Source organism: Rhinoderma darwinii, chromosome 13 (assembly GCF_050947455.1).
Source record: "Rhinoderma darwinii isolate aRhiDar2 chromosome 13, aRhiDar2.hap1, whole genome shotgun sequence".
NCBI classification, from domain to species: domain Eukaryota; kingdom Metazoa; phylum Chordata; class Amphibia; order Anura; family Rhinodermatidae; genus Rhinoderma; species Rhinoderma darwinii.
The window spans coordinates 22,074,335-22,097,037 of NC_134699.1; the positions used below are offsets into that span (position 1 = coordinate 22,074,335).

Here is a 22,703-nt window from a genome sequence, read left to right on the forward strand (position 1 = left end):
AACATACGATGAAGACTCGTCCAGTCTTCAGTCCACAGGGTAATAATGTAGCGGACTACGCTGATCGCGTCCATTTTTTACTATTGCTTTATTATGTAGAGCATTTTTTGCAATAGACCAGTTGGTTTAAATAACTATGTCTGTTGGTTCACATGCAGTTGTATTGTCATTTAATACAGTGATGCCATAGGAGCCTCGCAAGTGTATATCCTGTGCTGTAACGGACTAAAGTCCATTACTTTTTGTGTATAATATATAATTATTTACATACATTTTTTGAGGTGGGGTTGTATTTGGCTATTCACATTTTTTGATGGTGATCAGTGTCAGAATTTGTATAGACACGCCCCATTTACAAGGGGGGTGGTAACACTGTCGTCAATTTATTTATACATTTACAGGAGGTGTAACAAAGGAATAGCAGAACACAGTTGTAGGAAGATGCACCAGCTGTGTTATCTTATGGCGAATGCAAGTATTAACTAAAACAGACACGTCAGGAAAGCGGAGAGGTACTTTTTGACGATTACCAAATTTAAAATTGTCCCTCTAACTACCAGATTAGAAGATACATCATCTATTTTTCTCACACTTTATTTGAACTGTAATAATGAAAAATATTATTGCTTACTGTATGTGTTTACGTTGGCTAAATATATTTCTGTGCATGACAGCAAGCAGTGGTCTCCAGACTGGCTTCTACAGCAGTTGCAAATGACAACCCTCAGCAAGCCCTGACAACTGGACTTACAAGTGGACAACCACAGGTTGGAAAAAAAAAAAAAAAGTGTGTGTTTAGGTAGGTTCCTTTTAATTAATTCACCTGCTATTCAAAGTTTTTAATTAGCTATAATTTTTTGAAGGGCTAAAATGGCAGCCAGGAAGGAGAAGCTAAGGGCGGTGCATCTATTCAGTGCAGGACAAGATGTTCCAGAAAGCGTGACTGGCGCACGTCTTGCCCGCTCCTTGTGTTGTACAGTGTAAGTGGTTAAAACTTTTTTCTCGTCTTATTTTCGAATTGAAAATTTGTGTGTGAAGCTGATGCAATGAAGCATCAGTATTTCCCTCAGGTCCCCTCTCTAGACTCTGTCGGTTTATTTTCAGTTAGGGAGCTACTTACATAGCAGAATGTAGGTAACACTGGGCGGCGCTTTAAGGGAAGTAACTATCTTGCCTTTTTCAGTATCGAAATGGACATTTATTGTCACCACCATATTCCCCCGTTTTTACAGTGGCATGTGGGGACCCCTCTACTGCAATGTCAGACACCAGAAGAGAACCCTCCCAACAGGCAATCATTGTTACTCACTATGCTTGCTCCACATGCGGCCAAAAGATTTCACGTGGCCAGTCTACTTCTTTGTGCAATGTAGACGAGCCTCCAAACCAAGCAGCTGAGGCCCCACCACCCCAGCATTGCCCACGCCTAGTGCTAAAAGGGCCAAACCAGAATGGGTTTATTTCCTTTCCCAGGTAGTTGGTGACCCCACTAATGTCACCCAATTTATGAATGGCATCCTGGTCCACTTTTCCGACCAGCCCTCTTTGGGCTCTCTATCCATGTCCTGCTCACGTGGTAAACCCCAAAAACAGGTTAGATTTGCTCTTTCCCAATTGGCATCTGTATCTGCTATCTCGTCACTCTCTCCCTCAGGGGGAGCAGTCTACCGCTTCCTCCCCTTCTAGGGAGGATTTGTCTGAGGGAGAAATTTTAGATTCCAACTTGAAACTGGATGAGGAACACTCTTCCAAAAGGTCATCTAGAATGGATAGTCTTGGTCATCTTTCGGTGACCTAAATAGCCTCACAAGTCGTTTATCACTCATTTAGAGTTTGACGAGTTGGTCTACAATGAATGGAAACACCCTGACATGAAGTTCTCTCATACCACCTGGTTGGATCTTTTGCATCCCTTTCCGGAAGAGTTTTGCTACCGCTTGGGTCAGCAGAGCCGCCACTGAATAAATACGCCAAATCCGTCACAGTATTCTCTATGGGGCACCCCTTAAGCACTTAGTGAACCACTCTCATCAACGCTCTAGTGCGACTATATATTTGTGCGAGGCCTTTTTGGTTTCAGAAATCCTTGTGGCCCACACCTGGGCTTCTATTCTTGCAATCTGCAGGTCCAGTGGTCTTGAACAAAATCCCCTTGGTGGTGATGGCGCTTCTTCACTCCAGGGGGATTTCAGTGATCCCGTTCATGGACAACACCCTAAAAAAGTCTCCTTTCAAGGAGGATAAACTGGCCAGTTTTCAGATCACTCTGGATACCCTAACCTAATTTGGTAGGAAAGTCAACCACAATCCTGCCTGTCTCCTAGTCAGAGAATCACCTTGTTAGGTATGATGTTCGACACCCTGTTTGCACAGGTGTTACTTCCTTCAAAGGCGGCTAGGTCAGTCCTCTAACTGGGGTTGAGGACTCAGAGGAGGGGTGCTCCCTCCTCTCTCCGCTTCTGCGTGAGATTCCTGAGTAACATGGTAGCTTAGATCAAGACCTTTGCCCAGTTTTACACTCATCCGTTTCAGGGAGCCGCTCCCTGTGAAAAAGCTCTCCGGATTCCTTGGACCTACAAATCCTCCCTCCCCTGAACACATGATGGTCCCTCAGTTGGTGGCGCTCATCGCTAGTTATCCCTCAGGACCGCTCCTTTCTCTTGCTACACTGGCAGGTCCATTCCACTGATGAGAGTTACTGAGGTTGGGAAGGTACGTTCTGTAATCTCATGAAACAGGGCCTGTGGTCCAAACAGGAATCCTGCCTTTCCATTCATCTCCTGGAATTGAGGGCAATCTTCCGGTGCTTCCAACATGACCGCCCGGTCAGAGTCAAGACGAACAATGTCACGGTATTAGCCTATCTGATTCAACAAGAAGGGACACTGAGTTCAGCAGCAATGGCGAAAGCCACAAAGATTCTGGAGTGGGTCGGAGCTCCATATTCCTACCTTCTTAACAGTGCATAGCCAAGGGGTAGACAATTGGGTCGCAGATTTTCTCAGGTGCGAACCCAGTGGTGTGGTCATTCCATCACGAGGCGTTCAACCAGATCTGCTCCAGGTGGGGCAGGCCAGATGTGGACTTGATGGCGTTTAGGTTCAACTGCAAGGTTCCACAATTCATATTACAGGCTCGAGATCCTGTAGAATTCGCAGTGGAGGCTCTGGTGTCTCCATGGGACCAATTCAATATGATTTATATATAACCCTATTTTCCTAGGCTTCTCGGGAGGATCAACGCTCGAGGTAGCTCCTACCATTCTCGAGACCCTGGGCTGGTCGATCTGTTCCCTCAGGCTGTTGAAGCCGCAATTCTGGGTGCACAGGGTTTATCAGAGCAGGTGGCCCACACAATTTTTTTTTTTTTAAATCAAGTAATTTTTTATTCTCAGCAAAAATAAAACAATTGTGATACATAAAAACTAACTACCCCCTCCCCCAACTTCCAGAGTATGTATGATCATGAAAACACAATATTAGCACATAAAACAGTACCGAATACATTACATAACATAAGTAAATCTATAGTATACATATAAATCACATGCTTCCCACACTATTTTAAAGGATGGGTAGCCTTCTTCGACTCGCATTTACCACCATACTTTTTAGACCTGCTTACGCTGGTGCGAGAATCGGAATCTTCCTCCCTTGGATTCTCTCTCTGTCCGGGGTTCTGTCATTCCTCCAAGAAGGTTTGATTCTCGGTCTTGCCATGAGTTTACTTAGGGGGCAAGTGTCTGCGTTCTCAATACTCTTCAACAAGTCTCTGGAGTATAAAACTGATGTTCGGACCTTCTTGCAAGGGGTTGCTCACAGTTTTCCCTATTGTTCCCATGTAGGAGTGGTGTACCTAAGGGTCACCTAAATCGGTCTCACATTCGTACATAGGATTTGAACTTTGTTCTAAATGCTCTGCAGTCGGCTCTGTGTGAACCTCTGTGGGAGATCTCCTTTTGTCTCCTCAGCTGGAAGGTAGTGTTCCTCGTGGAGGTGACCTCTATTCGGAGGGTTGCTGAACGGACAGTCCTGTTTTCTTGTTTACCGTATTTAAAGGGGTTTTCCCATCTTGGACAATTATGGCATATCTACAGGATATGCCATTCAAGTCTGATAGATGCGGGTCCCAACTCTGGGACCCACATCTATCTCTAAAACGGGGCGCCCTAAACCCCGTCCTAGCTTACTCGGCTCTCGCTGCCTCCCAGCCACTTCCTGGTTACGTGGTCGGGAGTTACGGAAACAGCCGAGCTCTCAGAGCTACGCTGTTTCCGTAACTCCCATAGAAGTGAATGGGAGTTCCTGAAGCAGCGTAGAAAGGCGAGCTACACTGTTTCAGTAATTCCCATTCTATGAGAGTTACGGAAACAGCGTAGATCAGCGAGCACTTGGCTGTTTCCGTAACGCCCAACCAGGAAGTGGCCGGGAGACAGAGAAGTCGAGTAAGCTAGAACGGGGTTTACGGGGACCCGTTCTAGAGATAGGTGCGGGTCCCAGAGGTGGGACCCGCATCTATCGGACTTTTATGGCATATCCTGTGGATATGCCATAAACGTCCAAGATGGGAAAACCCCTTTAACTACTCATTAGGATAAGGTACTACTATAAACAGTGCCTTCCTTTTTGCCAAAGGTGATCTCCCCCCTACCTTAACGAGGATATTGTTTTGCCATCCTTCTGCCCATCTCCGTTACATTCTAAGGAACTCTCTCTTCACAATTTGGATGTCGTCATGCTTTCAGGTCTACATATTCCCCAGATTCTCTTTCCGTAGATCTGATTAGTTGTTTGCAGTTCCAGAAGCTCTATGGTGGTGTTTGACAGTTTCTAAGGCTACTATCGCCCACTAGAATAGTTTGACTATTTGCAAGGTCTACCGGGTAAAGAGGAGGGAACCCCCATTTCAGATTGTGGGCCATTCCACCATGGCGGTTGGTGTCTCCTGGGCTGTGCGCCATCAGGCTTCTGCTCCTCAAGTGTGCAAGATGGCTACCTGGTCTTCTCTGCACACATTTATCATGTTCTACAGGGTACAAACTTTTTCTTTAGTGGATGTTTCCCTTTCTTGCAAGGTTTTGCAAGCATCTGTGGTGCAGATAACATCCTTTTGTTCTTCTGTTCCCACCCCTGGAGACTGCTTTAGGACGTCCCACAGTCTGTGCTCTTCAATGAGACGAATGAGAAAAGGGGATTTTTTGAGAGTACTCACTGGGAAATCATTATTTTCGTCCAGTCCAGTGGGTGACACAGCTCCCACTCATTTATTTTAACACTTGACACTTGTCCGATGGACGGTTCTCTTCTCTGGTTCTGATATTTGTTCTTTACCTTGTGTTCTGCTTCTCCAACTGCTTCTGTACAGACTAAATTAGATCAGTGTCTGTAGGAGGGGTATATCCTGTAAGAGGAGGCAACAGCATATACCCGCTGGATGTGTCCCACAATGGACTGGACAAAGCAACCAGCCAAAACAACAGGTCCCAGACATGGAATAAATCAAACAATAGGGAAGGATCGTTGTCGCTCGATAAATACGAGAATAAGAAATTCTCATTCATATCATTGGCAGACAGAACCATGGGACATCCTAAAGCAGTCCCAGAGGGTGAGAAGTAAAAAGAAAAACACAGCCTTGCAAGCTGCCTGCAGCACCTTGCGACCAGAACTGGCATCAGTGGAGGCCAAAGAATGAATCTGGTAAAATTTCTAGAATTTTACCAGAAGCTTGATGCCGGACAGCCCAGGAGGCACCAACAACCCTAGTAGAAGAGGCAGCGACTCGAAGTGGAGGAACTTTACCCTGGGACTGATAGGCTTCCAAAATCACAGACTGGATCCAATGCTCGATTGGCTGTGTCTAAGGCAACCAATCTCTTGCGTGGGTTAAGGAACAAAAAAAAAGACAATTGAAGCACTGAAATTACTCCATTGCAGCCAGATAGATGCAGACTGCTCTCACAAAGTCAAGACAATACAAAGGCATTCCCACGAATGGGATGGGGAGGGGCAGAAGAAAGGGAGGACAATGTCTTTATTTATATGGAAGGCAAAGACTACCTTCGGGAGGAAGGATGGGACAAGCCGGAAAACTACCTTTTAATTATAGAGGACTAAAAAAAAACAAAAAAACAAAAAGGAGACTTGCAGGACAGGGAAGCCCGTTATGAAAAATGTCTAATGGAAGTCATGGCCACCAGTAAAGCAATCATCCAGTAAAAGGAGACAAAGCAAAACATCCCTCAAGGGATCAAAAGAAGCAACCTAATGAGCCCCCAGAAGCAAATTGAGATCCCATGGTTCAGTTGGGTGTCTAATTGGAGGGGTTGTCTAATGAGCCCCCCCTTACAGGAAAATCTTTACTTTTTTAGCAGCCCTCTGCTCTCAAGTGTAGACAGAGTATAAACCTAAACCTTAAGTGTAGACAATCCAAGTCCCAGACCCAGCGCTGATTGCAGGAAGTATAAGATCCTATGCGTGGATTAAATCATCATATGGAAACTATGCTATTCTCACCACGAGAAAAAGGCCTCCAACTGATTAAACTCTTCTCGTGCTATGACGCAACTGTACGCCCTGGAGAGGGCTTGCTTGCCGCACCAGGACGTAGTTGCGGACCGGTTCCCGGCGCACACTGTCCTCACGGATAGTGTCCGGGAACCGGGAGGTCAGCTGACACTCCAGTCTTGCTGTTCAGCGGACCATCGCCGCTGATTTCGGCAATTAACCCCAAAAATACGGCGACCGATTGCGATCGCCGCAATTTAAGGGTTTGAAGCATATATCGGCAGCCCCCACCAAGTGATTGTGGGGGCTGCCAATGCTTGTCATGGCAAACGGAGGCCAGACAATGGCCTCCGGGTTGCCATGTATGGTAGCCTAGGAGGAGCAGCCAGAAGCTGGTCCTCCTATGCTTCCTGTCAGAGTGACTGTCACGTGACAATGACAGTTAGAATACATTACACTACGTAGGTAGTATAATGTATTCTAGCAGCGATCAAAGCTGCAAGTTCTCAAGTCCCCTAGTGGGACAAGTAAGGGAGCATTTAGAGGATTTTGGGGGTTTCTTTTTATTAGAATATATTTTAGGCACCATGTCAGGTTTGAAGGGCTCTTGCGGTGCCAAAACAGTGAAAATCCCCCAAAAGTGACCCCATTTGGGAAACTACACACCTCAAGGAAATTATCTAGGGGTATAGTGAGAATTTTGAACCCACATGCTTATTGCAGAAATTATTGGAAATCGGCCGTAAAAATGAAAATCTTTTCAAAGAAAATGTAGGTTTAGCAAATTTTTTCTCATTTCCACAAGGACTAAAGGGGAAAAGGGACCACAACATTTGTAAAGCAATTTCTCCCGAGTAAAACAATAACCCACATGTGGTCATAGATGGCTGTTTGGACACACGGCATGGCTTAGAAGGGAAAGAGCGCCATTTGGCTGTTGGAGCTCAAATTTATGAGGAATGGTTTGCGGAGGCCATGTCACATTTGAAAAAGCCCCTGAGGGGACAAAACAGTGGAAACACCCCACAAGTGACCCCATTTTGGAAACTACACACATTGTGGAAATTATCTAGAGGTATAGTGAGCATTTTGACCATACAGTTTATTGCAGAAATTATTGGAATTAGGCAGTGAAAATAAAAACAATCCCTTTTCTTCAAGAAGACGTAGCTTTAGCTCAAAAATTTTTCATTTTCACAGCAAATAAAGGAAAAAAAGAATCACAACATTTGTAAGGCAATTTCTCCCAAGTACGGCAATACCCCATATGTGGTCATAAACTGCTGTTTGGGCACACGGCAGAGCACAGAAGGAAGGAGCGGCATTTGGCGTGTAGATTTTGCTGGATTGGTTTCTGGTCGCTACGTCGCATTTGCAAAGCGCCTGTGGGACCAAAACAGTGGAAACCCCTCAGAAGTGACCACATTTTGGAAACTACACCCCTCAAGGTATTCACCTAGGGGTGTAGAGAGCATGTTAACTCCACAGGTGTTTGCAGAAATTAGTGTGCACTCGATGTTGCAGAGTGAAAATGTGATTTTTTTTTCCATAGATATGCCAATGTGGTGCCCAGCTTGTGCCACCATAACAAGACAGCTCTCTAATTATTATGCTGTGTTTCCCGGTTTTAGAAACACCCTACATGTGGCCTTAATCTTTTGCCTGGACATTTGACAGAGCTCAGGAGTGAAAGAGTACCATGTAAAATTGAGGCCTAATTAGTCGATTGCAGAGGCTCTGATGTGAAATAAGAAACGCCCGAGAAGTGACCCCATTTTGGAAACTGCACCCCTTAAGGCATTTATTAAGGGGTGTAGTGAGCATTTTCACCCTACAGGACTTTTCCATAAATTTTTGCGCTGCGGATGGTGCAAAGTAAAATTGATAATATTTCCCTACAAATGCTATTTCAGTAGCAAATATGTAATGCCCAGCTTATGCCACTGGAGACACACAGCCAAAAAATTGTTCAAAGGGTTCTCCCAGGTGGCGATGCAATATATATGTGGAAGTTAACAGCTGTTTGGGCACACTGTAGGGTTCAGACGGGAGGGAGCACCATTTGGCTTTTGTGGCGTGGATTTGCTTGGTAGTAGTTTTGTTTGAGTATTGCTGGTGTTTCCTTTTATAATGTGGGGGCACATGTAAGCGGGGCACATCAGGGGCAAAGTCAGGTGGTATAATAATTGGACTAAAAATTAAAAAAAAATAAAAAATAATCCATAGATGTGTGTTAGGCTGGGTTCACACGAGCACATTAACGTCCGTAATGGACGGACGTATTTCGGCCGGAAGTCCCGGACCGAACTCAGTGCAGGGAGCCGGGCTCCTAGCATCATAGTTATGTACGATGCTAGGAGTCCCTGCCTCTCCGCAGGACAACTGTCCCGTACTGTAATCATGTTTTCAGTACGGGACAGTAGTTCCACGGAGAGGCAGGGACTCCTAGCATCGTACATAACTATGATGCTAGGAGCCTGGCTCCCTGCACTGAGTTCGGTCCGGGACTTCCGGCCGAAATACGTCCGTCCATTACGGACGTTAATGTGCTCGTGTGAACCCAGCCTTACGCTGTGACACAATCCTGTCTGCACAGGCCGGTGTCGCACTGATAAATGTCCTTTCTTATCCCTCTATGTCCACACTCCGCACCTTTGCAGTTTGGGGAATTTTGCTGGGAAGTGTTGTCCTGGTATAACACGGGCACCCTCGCTTCCAACAGATATGTTTGGACCCTCCCCTTCCTGGTTCTCTAATTTTAGGGCCTTGATAATTCGCCTCTTGAAAACAGAAGCAATGTTCCCCTCAGGCCGGCACAACTACATATTTTTTCTTTCCTGGCTTAATGGAGCCTTAACTAATTTTATTCTTTCATAGACTGAGTGGTATGAGGGCTGTTTTTTTGCGGGACGAGCTATAGTTTTATTGGTACCATTTTGGAGTACATGCGACTTTTTATCCTATTTTTGGGGAGGCAAGGTGACCAATAAACTGCAATTCTGGCATATTTTTATTAGTTTTTTTTTTATACAGAGTTCACCACACGTTCTAAACTACGCTATTAATACGTTGTACATAAATCTGCCCCAAGAGGGCGCTGCGCTGACCTCCGTGGAACCACCCCCCCCTTCCCCCCTTAGTAGATTATATTTTATATTGTCTTTTAACATGTTAACTTTATTCTGAAGGTCAGTAGGATTCCGGCGATACCCAATTTATAGCACTTTTTTATGTGTTTTACAACTTTTTGCACAATAAAACTACTTTTGTAAAAAGAATGTATTTTTTCTGTAGCCATGTTGTAAGAACCATAACGTTTTAATTTTTTTCTTTGACGGAGCAGTATGAGGTTCTGTTTTTTGAGAGATAAGCTATAGTTTATATAGGTAACATTTTTGGATGCATGCAACTTTTTGATCACTTTTTATTCCAACATTTGTGGGGCAAAGTGACCAAAATACAGAAATTCTGGTATAGTTTTTTCCGGATTTGTGTTTTATTTTATTATTTGAAACTTTTATTATAGGTCTTAAAACTCGTTTTTTTTTACACTTTTTTGACACCTTTTTTCAAGTCCTGCTAGGGGACTTGAAGGTCCAACTGTCTGTTTTTTTTTTTTCTAATACATTGCACTACCTATGTAGTGCAATGTATTAGATCTGTCAGTCATTCACTGACAGCAAGCCGATTAGGCTTTGCCTCCCGGCGGGGCCTAATCGGCTTCCGTAATGGCAGAGCAGGAGGCCATTGTTAGGATTCCTGTTGCCATAGCGCACCGGCAGCCCTGATTACATGGCAGGGCTACTGATCTGCTAGCAACTTCTAAGATGCAGCGATCGCTGCATCTAAGGGGTTAATGGCAGGAGTCGGGGCTAGCTCCGGTTCCTGCCGTTACAGGTGTATGTCAGCTGTAACATACAGCGGACATCCACCGCTGATGCCAGCTCAGCTCCTGGGCCGGCGCCATCTTGCCGTCAGCTACGGAAATCTTTCAGGCTCCGCCTCTGGGCAGGGCCTGGAAAACTTCCGTGCTAGGCAGACCGGGAGGCCAGCATTAGGCCTACGGTTAGCATTGCAGCCACCTGAACCCCTGCAATTTCATTGCTGGCTAAAATGCATCGATCGCTTTTGACCGCTGCATTTAAGGAGTTAATGGTGGGGATCTAAGCTAATTTCAGTCCCTGCCATTACAGCCGGATGTCATCTATAATACACTGGTGACATCCGGCGATGATGGCACCGACTTAGCTTTCCATGACATATCCATACGGCAAATGTCGGGGAGGGGTTAAAGAGGACGCGTCACCTCTCCTGACATGTCTGTTTTAGTAAATACTTTTATTTACCATGAAATTACAACGCTGGAGCATCTTTTCTTACAACTATGTTGTGCTATTCCCGTTATTCCTCTTATAAATGTATGAATAAATTGCTAACTGGGTGTTAACATTTTTTATTTTAAAAGGATGTGTCCCTACACAGTTTCACTCTGTCACCAATGATTGGACATGTCAGTCTTTGTAGGGACACCCCCCCCCCCCCAACTGGTAACACCCAGTTGCTAATTTATTTATACATTTCTAGGATGAATAATAGAGGATTGGCACAAAATAGAGTTTAAAAAAAAAACATGCTCCAGAATGGTTATTTTATGGGGAATACAAGTTTTTACTAAAACAGACATGTCAGGAGAGTTGACAGGTCCTCTTTAAGTGAGAGGAATATCCACAAATTCTAGTCAAAAAAGTCAGTCATTATAAGTTTACAGGTATTGTGTGAGATTGCTTACAAGATATTGCCACGTGAGGTGACCCAAAAAGTGGCAATAAGATATAAAGGTTTAGTTATGTAGTTCGCTAATATAATGTGTGTAGACACATCACAAGGGGTTAAAATCATATATATAACCCTACATTCATAGCATAACCCACCTTCCCCCAACCCGAAGCAGGGAGCCCCTCTCGTCTGCTGCCACTCAGACCTAGGTGGGCCTCTTCTAGGTCAACGAAGTTTCGGCTCCCGAAAACCCTGACTTCATAAATCTGCATCCAACAGCATAATGTCAGATCTAGAAAAAAAGCATTTAGCAAAATAGCATTTAGTAAGATCCCCAAAGACTAAGGCATAACACACAAAACCCAAAACAGTAACAGGGAGCACAGTTGTGTGTCTATAATGTACTCATATGATGCTAGTGTGACCATGTCTGTACCTGCATTTTTTCTTTATGAACACATGATAAATACCACAGAATCACACCTTCATTAATAAAGAAGTAAAAGGATATAAAATATATCAACATCCCACTTGGCAGAGTTCCCAGAATGTTACTGTAGCAACTGTGGTCAAGATTTACCCTGATTTATAAGGAGTGTCAGGAAAGTCTTATATCTGTCACTGGATTGGACTTTAAATTATTAGATCGGACAATGTAGAGCTTCCATACAATGTACAGTGATCTTCCGAGTACCATCACAGGGTCAAAAAGGTTGATTTCCATCTAAACAATGCCAGCTTAAAGGGAACCGGTCACCAGCATTTCACCTATTAAACCAGCAATACCTGGTGGTAGTGGGTGAAAAATCATTTCTATATAAACTAGAATTGTCGTTTTAGTCGGCTCTGTAGCTTTAGTATTCGGTTTTTTAGCGTTCCCACACCATATGCTAATCTTCATTCCTCAAGTCTTTCCGAGTTACCCCGCCTCCTTACTTTTGATTGACTGCTCCTGGCCTTCCCCCAGCACACAAAATCCCGCGCTTGTGCATTGATGTTCCGGTGTGTGCACACAAAAGGCCACCGTATTATTACGATAAATAGCGCAAAATGTTTGCAGACCGTTATTTACAGTCGGAGGAGGAGTTTAGGAGAGGGGATAACGGCAATGAACTTTTAATAGCAGCGGCCAGTGAGGGATTAGTAAAGTTCAATATGTGAAACGTTGGTGACCGGTTCCCTTTAAGTATAAAACCAGTATAATGTTAGTAATGACACAAGTCAGGCCTTTATATGGTCACATATCCCTTCAGTTACAGTAAATAGCTTTAGAATATACAGGACTTAAAGAAAAATTCCATTAGGGAATACAAAGCCACCAGCCAGCGCCCACCATAGCCACATCTACTCTGCTTCATAGTTAGTGTCTCCGGTGCCATCTTTCATCCATTGGCAGAAGGCCTTCATCACAAAAGACCACATAGATCCACCCAAAGGTCTCATCACTCATTACGAAGCATCAGCCTGAACATATTACGGCTGCTGCTAAGTTATTATTCATTATGAATTTATAATAAATAATTACAATGGAAATTCCGGTTGACTTTAAAGTACGTTTCCACATTTTAATACCATGTGTTTTTTTGTACAACATTCTGTGCGGATTAATTTTTGAACATACAGTATCTTTATAGAGAACAAAGCTTAGTTTTTGGGGTTTTTTTAATGCGAAACTCCAAATTCCTTTTATAGAGTCAGTAAAAAATAATAATAATTTTATCTACTACAGCAATTGCTAGAGGGAGCTTAGGAGTGTACGGCATACCTATGGAGTTCAATCTAATCAACAGTATGCCGTAAACTAAGCACCCTCTAGTGGTGGCTAAAGGCAAGCAGAATTTTAATCTTTAGTCTAAGCAACAGATTTGGAGAAGAAAAACTGATGTTCAACCACTATACTGATATATTAAGAAATAAATCTGCACAGAATTTGGGCCTATTTAAATAAATGAAATAAATTAAGTGAATGTGCACTCTTATCTATGAACCCATATATAATGAACTCTGATTGACCCTATTACAATGAGGACAGGATAACACAGATAAGATAGATAGATAGATAGATAGATAGATAGATAGATAGATAGATAGATAGATAGATAGATAGGATAGATAGATAGATAGGATAGATAGGATTAGATAGGATACACACACCATAATGTGATCCTGACTATAGTACAGGAACACAAAGTTTTCATACAATGTATAGTGATCTTTTTACTTTAATGCATTTTACTATATAGTTCAACAATTCCAGTTCTTCTATACTTTTGTTTATATTACACCCTAAGCTTCATGTGAATTATCGGGATCAGATGTTAACTGGCATGACTGGGTATCATCTGAATCTCATTTATGCTGCAGTCCCCGCACTACATATATGGGTACCCAAATGTACGCTGCTTATTAAAAGGATAGGATCAGGCAGTGCTGAATTTCTATAGAACATACAATAACCAGGACTAAAATAGTGTATGAACTGGGTTTCAATGCAATGCTGAAGGCCTCTTATATGCAGATTACCAACACAGGTTTATGGTTTCAATACAGAGTGATAGCGGACAGCACTTTTTCATCACAAGTTAACGCTCTGCCTCCAAAGTGTAAAACCTCACGTCTTGGCAGTGAAGTAGTTACAGTCTGTAACATAAAGCAGTGCAGGAGGAGTGATATCACTGCAGAAGCATGCAAAAACACAACTCCATTTCCCTCAATTAGCATAGCGGTTTAGCTACACATATTTCCAGAAAGCGTCTAATCAATTTTTGGCTGGGAGAGAAGAATCAGACGCCAGTTGCTCGGAGTTCCAACATGCTAATCAGGACTCTTGGGGAATGAAGACTGACGTGAGGGGTTGAGGGAGGGAGTGTGTGCAGAACGAAAAATACATAATATATATTTATTACACATCTAGTTTCAAAGAAGCCCAGACCAATGGACAGTGTGCTCTATTTTGTCGAGGACGTACTGCAGACAGAAAGCACTCATCACTGTTATATCTCTTTCAACATGGGGTCACCTTGTGGGTACGGAAGCTTTAAGAGTTATTTAAAAGGAAACCTATCCATGAACGGCTTTAAATAATGCAGCTTTCGGTCTTACTTATGCCTTATGTATGAGTTGGCACATTTTACTCTACTTATAAAGAATTGGTAGCATTAATATGCCCACCCACATGTCTCATGGGGCACAGATTTACATGCTTAGGCACAGGTGTCTCACTTAATATGTTATAAGAAGAAAAAAGGAGTTAATTTGGAGAAACAAAACATCTGTTACCACTGCCTTGTTTTATTATGCAATTATGCAAACCCCCATGTAACCACCAGTTGAAATATTTAATATAAATTAGATTTTAAAAAAAGAAAAGAAAAAAAAGATGCAATTAAATCAGCCTCAGAAGCAAAACAATCTTTACATGCGCAGAAAAGAAGATGGACTAAACGCTCAGGATGAAAACACAAACCGCAGCAGCCGCAGGTGGTCGAAACTACGCCCACATGGGTGACAAATGGTCGCACGTTTTAGCCATTAAAACTGTGCCGCGCTGTGTGTTCTCACCCTCATCATTCACACAGAAACAATACAGAGTTGTTGTCTCATCTCTTGGATATGCCTCCAATTTCTGACAGCTATGACCCCCACCAATCGCTAGAACAATGTGGCAGTGGCGATCGGAAAGCAACTTGTAACATCATCCCCATCAGCTTTTTCCGGGTGAACAGCCATTATAGTAAATGGCCACCCACGCGGCTATCCTGAAAAAGCTGAGCAAAGTCAGTGAGAGAAACTGGCACGAGGCTTTCCTATCATTGATATGAAGACTATGGATTACCCCGCAGGTAATTTCTGAACATACCCTAATGATCACCTAATTGCAGTCTCACCTTGAATTAGTTTTAAAGCAGCACTAACCCTAAAGTCAGTAGCTTACAACAGCAAAGATCTGTTAATACCACACATATGTATGGAAATGTAACTGGAGGTTCTCAGAACTGGAGATGCAGGAAGTAAAGCATTGATCATGAGCAGAGTAGGAATTTTCCTGGACTTCTTGTCAATAACAATTTCGTAGAAGATGACCGTAAGCCAACTACCAGCCTGAATAGGCTTGATAAGGGAAAAATTGCAAGTGTCGGTGAGATACAACTTTAGTCTTAGTAGCTATTCATTTTACTTTACGTACAACAAAATTTTAAATAGAAATGAGCAGCATGTAGGGGACAATACAGTAGTTTCTAATAACGACATTATAATTTGGTCTCTGTCCATCGAACTGTATAAACCAGTAGTCTGAAAACTGTGCCTCTCTACCTGTTCCGAAACCATAACAATCAGCATGCCCTGACAGCAGTCAGGTCATGCTGGGAGTTATAGTTTCCCAACAGCTAGAGAGCCACAATTTGCAGATCACTGGTATAAAGTTGAGGGATATTTAACTGTATATTCACACAACTGGGGCTGTAGGGTAAATCCTGACTACAAAGAAGTTTCTAGGATCAAACAGATTATGTGGTTTCACAGCTGCCAGCGAATGAGCAGGCTATGCGGGCCAAGCTTGAATTAACTGTCAAATTCTAAAATTCTATGTTTAGGATGTCAGTTCCCTACTAAAGCAAAAATAATCTGATAAGCGAGCACATGGCAGCTCATTTTATAGGATATCTAGTTCGCCTAGCTGCAACACGTAAGAGAACTCCTTACTTGTATGGTCCTCGCTGTCTGTTGTCACGGTAACTCTCTCGCTAAGGATGCTGCGTGGGAGGATGTGAATGCTGCCGTCAGTAGCTCAAAGCAGACAAACAAACTCTGGTGACCCGTTAGGCATGATTGTGGGGAATGGAACACATTACCTGACACCCCTGCCCCAATATATTGCAGTTCACCCACAGGCCCTCATATGTTTAGGCATTATGCGTGCATCACATAAAGTATAATGAGATGCTAAAGGAGAAAAAAGAGCTCAGAGCATGTTCACTTCCATGAAAGTGATGTTAATGAGGTATCTGTTCATAATCAATATCAAACTATCATATCAAAGCAATCCCCAAATGCTCCAGTATTTGCGTCTCAGGCCAAAAAGAGCAGCTCGGTCTGTGGTTCTGCAGTCTCAGAGGTGCCCACGTTAATACACACTAATTGCCCTAGTCTTCCTCTTAAAGTTTACGGCAGGTTCGAGGACAGAGGATGTGGCTATAATCATTGCAAGCCTGACTCAATGGTTTTATTCTCTATGCAATTAAAGAAGAGAAAAACGGTATTCATGTGCATTGCTGAGGCTGCTCCTAGGAAGAAAGTACTAAGCTGTTAACCCAATATTATTCAGTTCAGAATGCAACAAATAAGACAAAATAAACACTACAGTAACACATTTTTGCAAATAACATATACACATAAGGTTAGGCTATGTTCACACCGGGTATTTTGCCGAGTTTTTTGACGCGGAAACCGCGTCGCAAAACTCGGCAAAAACGGCCCGACAACGCCTCCCATTGATTTCAATGGGAGGCGTCGGCGTCTTTTTCCCGCGAGCAGTAAAACTGCCTCGCGGGAAAAAGAAGCGACATGCCCTATCTTCGGGCGCTTCCGCCTCTGACCTCCCATTGACTTCAATGGGAGGCAGGAGAAAGCGTATTTCTCGCTGTTTTATGCCCGCGGCGCTCAATGGCCGCGGGCGAAAAACGGCGCGATAATCGCCGCGAAAATCGGCGTGCAGGGAGAGGAATATCTGCCTCAAAGTTCCAAACGGAATTTTGAGGCAGATATTCCTCCCCCAAAATACTCTGTGTGAACATAGCCTAAGGCTGGTATCACATAGCCAAAATACAGTTGCATTTTTGCATCTGTGTTATGGACATAACACTTGGATCCCAGTGTTTCTACTGCAGGGCTCTACGGTGGTTGAAGTAAGGTTCAGAACACTTTCAGGGGGGTCTGGGTTTTGTAGCAGTTTTAAAACTGGCCTTAACAGAAGTTATTTGCCCTCAAAGAAAGAGAGCACAGTGAAAAAGTAAGGGTATGTTCACACGAGGGCGTCCGTAACGGCTGAAATTACGGGGATGTTTCAGCCTGAAAACATCCCCGTAATTTCAGCCGTAACGGCATGTGCAGGCGCTTGAACGCCGCGTCCATTACGGACGTAATTGGCGCTGCTATTCATTGGAGTCAATGAATAACGGCTCCAATTACAGCCAAAGAAGTGACAGGTCACTTTGACGCGGGCGTCTATTTACGCGCCGTCATTTGACAGCGGCGCGTAAATTACGCCTCGTGTGAACAGACAAACGTCTGCCCATTGCTTTCAATGGGCAGATGTTTGTCAGCGCTATTGAGGCGCTATTTTCGGACGTAATTCGGGGGAAAAACGCCCGAACTACGTCCGTTATTAGTGCGTGTGAACATACCCTAACAAATAATCCAGGCAATCAAAGCAACAAGCAGATCAATCTAAAATCAATGCACTCGAGATATCTGTAACTGCCAGGGTATGTTCACACGGCTTATTTACGGACGTAATTCGGGCGTTTTACACCTCGATTTACGTCCGAAAATGCGCCTCGATAGCGTTGGCTAACATCTGCCCATTCATTAGAATGGGTCATACAATGTTCTGTGCACACGGTCATTTTTTTTACGCCCCGCTGTCAAAAGGCGGGGCGTAAAAAAGACGCCTGCGTCAAAGAAGTGCCTGTCAATTCTTCAGACGTAAATGGAGCCGTTTTCCATTGACTCCGTAGAAAAACAGCTCCATTTACGTCCGTAATTTACGCAGCAAAATAGCGCCTCAACATGCCATTACGGCTGAAATTACTGGGGCTGTTTTCTCCTGAAAACAGCCACGTAATTCCAGCTGTTACGGACGCTGCCGTGTGAACATACCCATAGAGTAAAATGAAGAGTTGTCAGTTATCCCTGCTTCTCCTCCTCTTATTGCAAAATTGGGGTTAGGGGACCCCTGGCCTCCCAGTAGTTGAGGGTGCCAGAGGTTTATAGCACATCCTGTGAATATGCCATAAATGTGACTGGTCAGAATAGCTATTAAGAGACATATGAACTTTAGAGCATTTATTGCATAGGTTGTGGAGAGATAGGCCTCACGCACACGACTGTAGCTATGTGCACGGCCGTGATTTTCGGGTCGGCCGGCTGCGGACTGTCAGCCGCGAGCCGCCCGCAAATCGCGGGCCATGCACATGGCCGCGCCCATAATCTTCAATGAGCCTGGACCGCAGAAGACGGCCGTAATAAGGCATGTCCGTTCTTTCTGCGGTGCGGGCTCCCGGGCCATGCACAGACGGTAAAAACTACGGTCGTGTGCATGGCCCCATATAAATCAATGGGGCCGCAATTCTCCTGTGGATTTTCGGGGGAATTGCGGCCGCAAAAGCACGTTCGTGTGCATGGGGCCTAAGGAAAAGTGACAAGTTTGGCAAAGCTGCATGCAAAACAGCAAGGCAGTGCAAAAAGCATGAAGAAAATGATTTGGAAGGAGGCAACAACACAGCAAGACAGGTGGCTGAAATTTTAAAAAGCAGAAATGTGAATGAGGGGTGACCCAGAAGTGATGAGAGGAGGAGGGAAGAGATTTAGAAATAAGAGATGTGGGAAATAGAAAATGATATAGAGCAGACCAAGAAACTCGTCAGATGACATCCTATGCATGCTTGTTAAATAGGGAGAGGTGATAGAAACGAGAGGATGAAAACCTGGTAAGTTGAGATTTAAATCTCAGAAAGGCGTGTGATAGGATAAAGGTGCAATATAGTGACACGTTATAAGGAAGCTTCAGAAAGATTCAAGACAAAAAAACTAAAAGAAAAGTGAGAAAGTGTAGACAGATACAGAAGAGCGAAATGGAAGAGATGTCAGCAAAGAGCATCTGTAATCACAAGCATTCTGTTTCTGCACAAATTATTTTAGAATTATACTAAAAATATATTCAGGGCTATGTGAGATATTTTCGTCATAAAGTTTACAGAGTCACCCCCCGTGAATTTCAACGGTGTCTTACACAAAATGACAAAATTATGAATATTAGGGCAGCGATCCAAACTGTGATTTTACATGCTGACACAAATTACCTTTTTATGTAACTTCGCTGTTACTCCTGAGTCACAGATAATGTGATTGGTTAAAGTCCTTTCCGACCAAGTTTCCAAGCTCCACCCGATAGACTCGTTCAGAGATCGGAAAACCTCTTAGACTTGTTCACTACTAATTAAAATTTCCTGAGAAAAGGCGCAGCAGGACACAAAAAAAAACCAAAAAAACAGGCAGCATTACTTGATTGAACCCTGCATTTATATCAGAACATAACATTCATTCTAACTCCTAAAACAGTGGCAGATGCTCTTTAACATAGACTGACATGGAAAGAAATGTGCAAATGAGATGCAAGTAAGAAAAAAAAAAAAGTGAGAAGCAATTTCCTGTCGAATGAATTAACTGGGAAAAAGTCTATTTGTATTTCATTATCCAAGTCATCTTGGTTTAATAGGTAGTGCATTTCCAAAAGTGACAATTAATGCTGACCATAACGGAGCCTATAGGGGTTTTCAGCCAGCTTACTACAAATCAACATGTTTATCCAACTCACCCCCTCTCCTACTTCTTTGTCTGTGAATGATAGATGGTCATGAACAGAACTCTCCAGGTAGGGGAGTGCGGCTGTGGAAAGACAAACATACAAATATTACTGTATTATAGTAAAACTGTGATCATCATTTGCATGTTGCATCAGTTAGAACAATCTACGGGGTGTTCTGAAATAAAAAGATACAGCTTCTATGTATTCTGTATACATAGTAGCTGTATCCCACCATCAAAGCCATTTCCATCAGGTCCGCTAGACTGACTGCTCCAGTGAAAGCTGGTCCTGCGTGTCTGACACACAGGATCCAGTTAATAATGATCACATTGAAGTTGTTAGATTTGATCGTCGTTCGCTAGATTAGACATGCAGGACCAGCTTTCACCGGAGCAGTCAGTGTCGCTGACCTGAAACAATCGGCTTTGACGGCAGCATACAGCTTGTATGTTTACCTGTAAACATAGAAGCTTCACATAGATTTCTTCTATGTATCCTTCACAGCTTCTATCTTAAAAAGTATATAAAAAAACAAGAAAAAACCAAACACAGGTAAATTACCATTGAGTTATTTAAAAAAAAAAATATTGTTCAAAAAGGTGTACAAAGCCTTTAACCCCTTCACACCGAAGACATTTTTCATATTTTCCTCCCCGCCTTCCAAAAGCCATAACTTTTTATTTTTCCGTCAATAAACTGGTGTGAGGGCTTAATTTTTGCAGGAGGAGTTGTAGTTTCTATTGGTAGCATTTAAAATACCATATAATGTACTGGGAAACTGAAAAAAAAATTATACGCGGGCTGAAATTGGAAAAAACTGATTCCTTCATTGTTTCTTTGGGTTTCAATTTTACGGCTTTCACCGTGCGGTATAAATGACAACTTAACTTTATTCCGTGGCTAAGTACGATAACGGTGGTACCAAATTTATATTGTTTTTATTATATATTTTACTAAGTTTAAAGAAAAAAAAAAACTTTGTTAAAGAGGCTCTGTCACCACATTATAAGTGGCCTGTCTCCTACATAAGGAGATGGGCGCTGTAATGTAGAAGACAGCAGTGCTTTTTATTTAGAAAAACTATCTATTTTCACCACATTAGGAGCGATTTTAGCTTTATGCTAATTAGTTTCTTAATGCCCAACTGGGCGTGTTTTTAGTTTAGACCAAGTGGGCGTAGTACAGAGGAGTGTATGACGCTGACCAATCAGCGTCATGCACTTCTCTTCATTCATTTAGATAGCGCATAGTGACACTGGGTTGTTCACGATGTGCCGTCTTAGGCTGGGTTCACACCAGTGGCGTAACTACCGCCGTAGCAGCAGTAGCGGCTGCTACGGGGCCCGCGGCATGAGGGGGCCCGTGTCGCCCGCCGGCACGGGCCCCCACCATGGCCGGAGGCTCCGCTAGCAGCCGCTACTGCTGCTACAGCGGGACGCCACTGAACACTACGGCAGAGCAGGGAGGTATCTCCCCGCTCTGCCATTAACTGGTTCCCGACCGCTGGCTGTATTTTTACGGCCAGCGGTCAGGGTCCTTAAAACCCGAGCCATAGACTTTCTACGGCTCGGGTTTTAACTTGCTGCCCGATCGGGCAGCTGAATGTCGGGTCTCCGGCTGTCAGTGACTGCCGGGGACCCTGAGGAGAGGATAGAAGCAGCTTTCGCTGCTTCTGTCTTCTCCGATCACTTGTACACAGCGCTGAATGCGCGCTGTGTACAGGAATAGAGACAGCAGCAGCGGCGCTGTCTCTATTCCTCCCGGTGATCATGTGACTGGTCACATGATCGCCGGGTGCCGTTAGTGAAAGACTGCTGCTGGGTCTTACTAGTCCCAGCACAGCCCTATTAGTGACAATCGTCACTATGAGAGGGCTGATTTCCCCTGTAACTGGGGCTGCTGTGCATCTCCAGTTACAGTGGAAAAACATGGTGTAAAAGAAAGAAAAAAAATATATAAAGTTCCCCAAAGGTCTTTTCTGACCATTGAGGGACAGACCATAGTAATAAAAAAATAATAAGGTAAAGTGCAAAAAAATTTAAATAATAAATACACATAAAATACCCACCCCAAAAAAAAAATGTTCCCCCCCGCCAATCATTGTTGTAAAGCTAGCGCTGACCGAATTACCCTAATATGGACATGTAATATATTAAAATTTACGGTAGACAATGACGATCACAAATAAAAGGTCTATTAACTATGTTATTACCAAAAAAAAAAATAGCTGAAATGTAAAAAAGCTTATTTTTTTACTATTATTTTCAAACTTTATGAATAAAAATTCTAAAATAGCAAAAAAGGTGTGTATAAAAATGATAAAAAATGAAACCTGCATTGTCTACGGAAAAACCGTCGCAAAAATCACGTCGTTAGCCCAACAAATAAAAAAGTTATAGCCATTTAACTAACACGTGCTAAAAATGGCTAAACGGTGTCTGGTCCTGAAGGCGCAAAATAGAGCAAAAGACATGTATCCCCTCTCCACAGGACAGGATCTCCACAGGACAGGGGATCCATGTGTGATCGCTGGCATTGATAGGGAGAACGGGGGACTGAAAGTCCCCTGAAGTTCTCCATCACAAACCTCGGACTTCCGGGGTCTATGTCGGCAGCTCCGTAGAAATGAATGGAGCGCTGGTCGCGCTTGTGCGCATGCGTGACCAGCGCTCCTTTCATTTTTATTGAGCTGCGCAGACGCCGGAAGTCAGAGGTTTGTCATGGAGAAGTTCAGGGGACTTTCAGTCCCCCGTTCTCCCTATCAATGCCAGCGATCACTCATGTATCCCCTATCCTGTGGAGATCCTGTGGAGAGGGGATACATGTATTTTGTT

The 22,703-nt window shown here is 43.5% G+C and overlaps 1 long non-coding RNA gene across 2 annotated transcripts in view; it reads right to left on the minus strand.

Moving 5' to 3' along the window:
- Positions 1-22,703, minus strand: part of LOC142666626 (uncharacterized) — a 79,210-nt gene that overhangs the window by 2,339 nt on the left and 54,168 nt on the right. For both annotated transcript variants that reach the window (XR_012851711.1, XR_012851710.1), the window contains exons 2-4: positions 19,879-19,949; positions 19,364-19,510; positions 11,438-11,574 (exon numbers count right to left, since the gene is read on the minus strand). This is a non-coding gene — a long non-coding RNA (uncharacterized LOC142666626). The remainder of the gene's footprint in view (positions 1-11,437; positions 11,575-19,363; positions 19,511-19,878; positions 19,950-22,703) is intronic.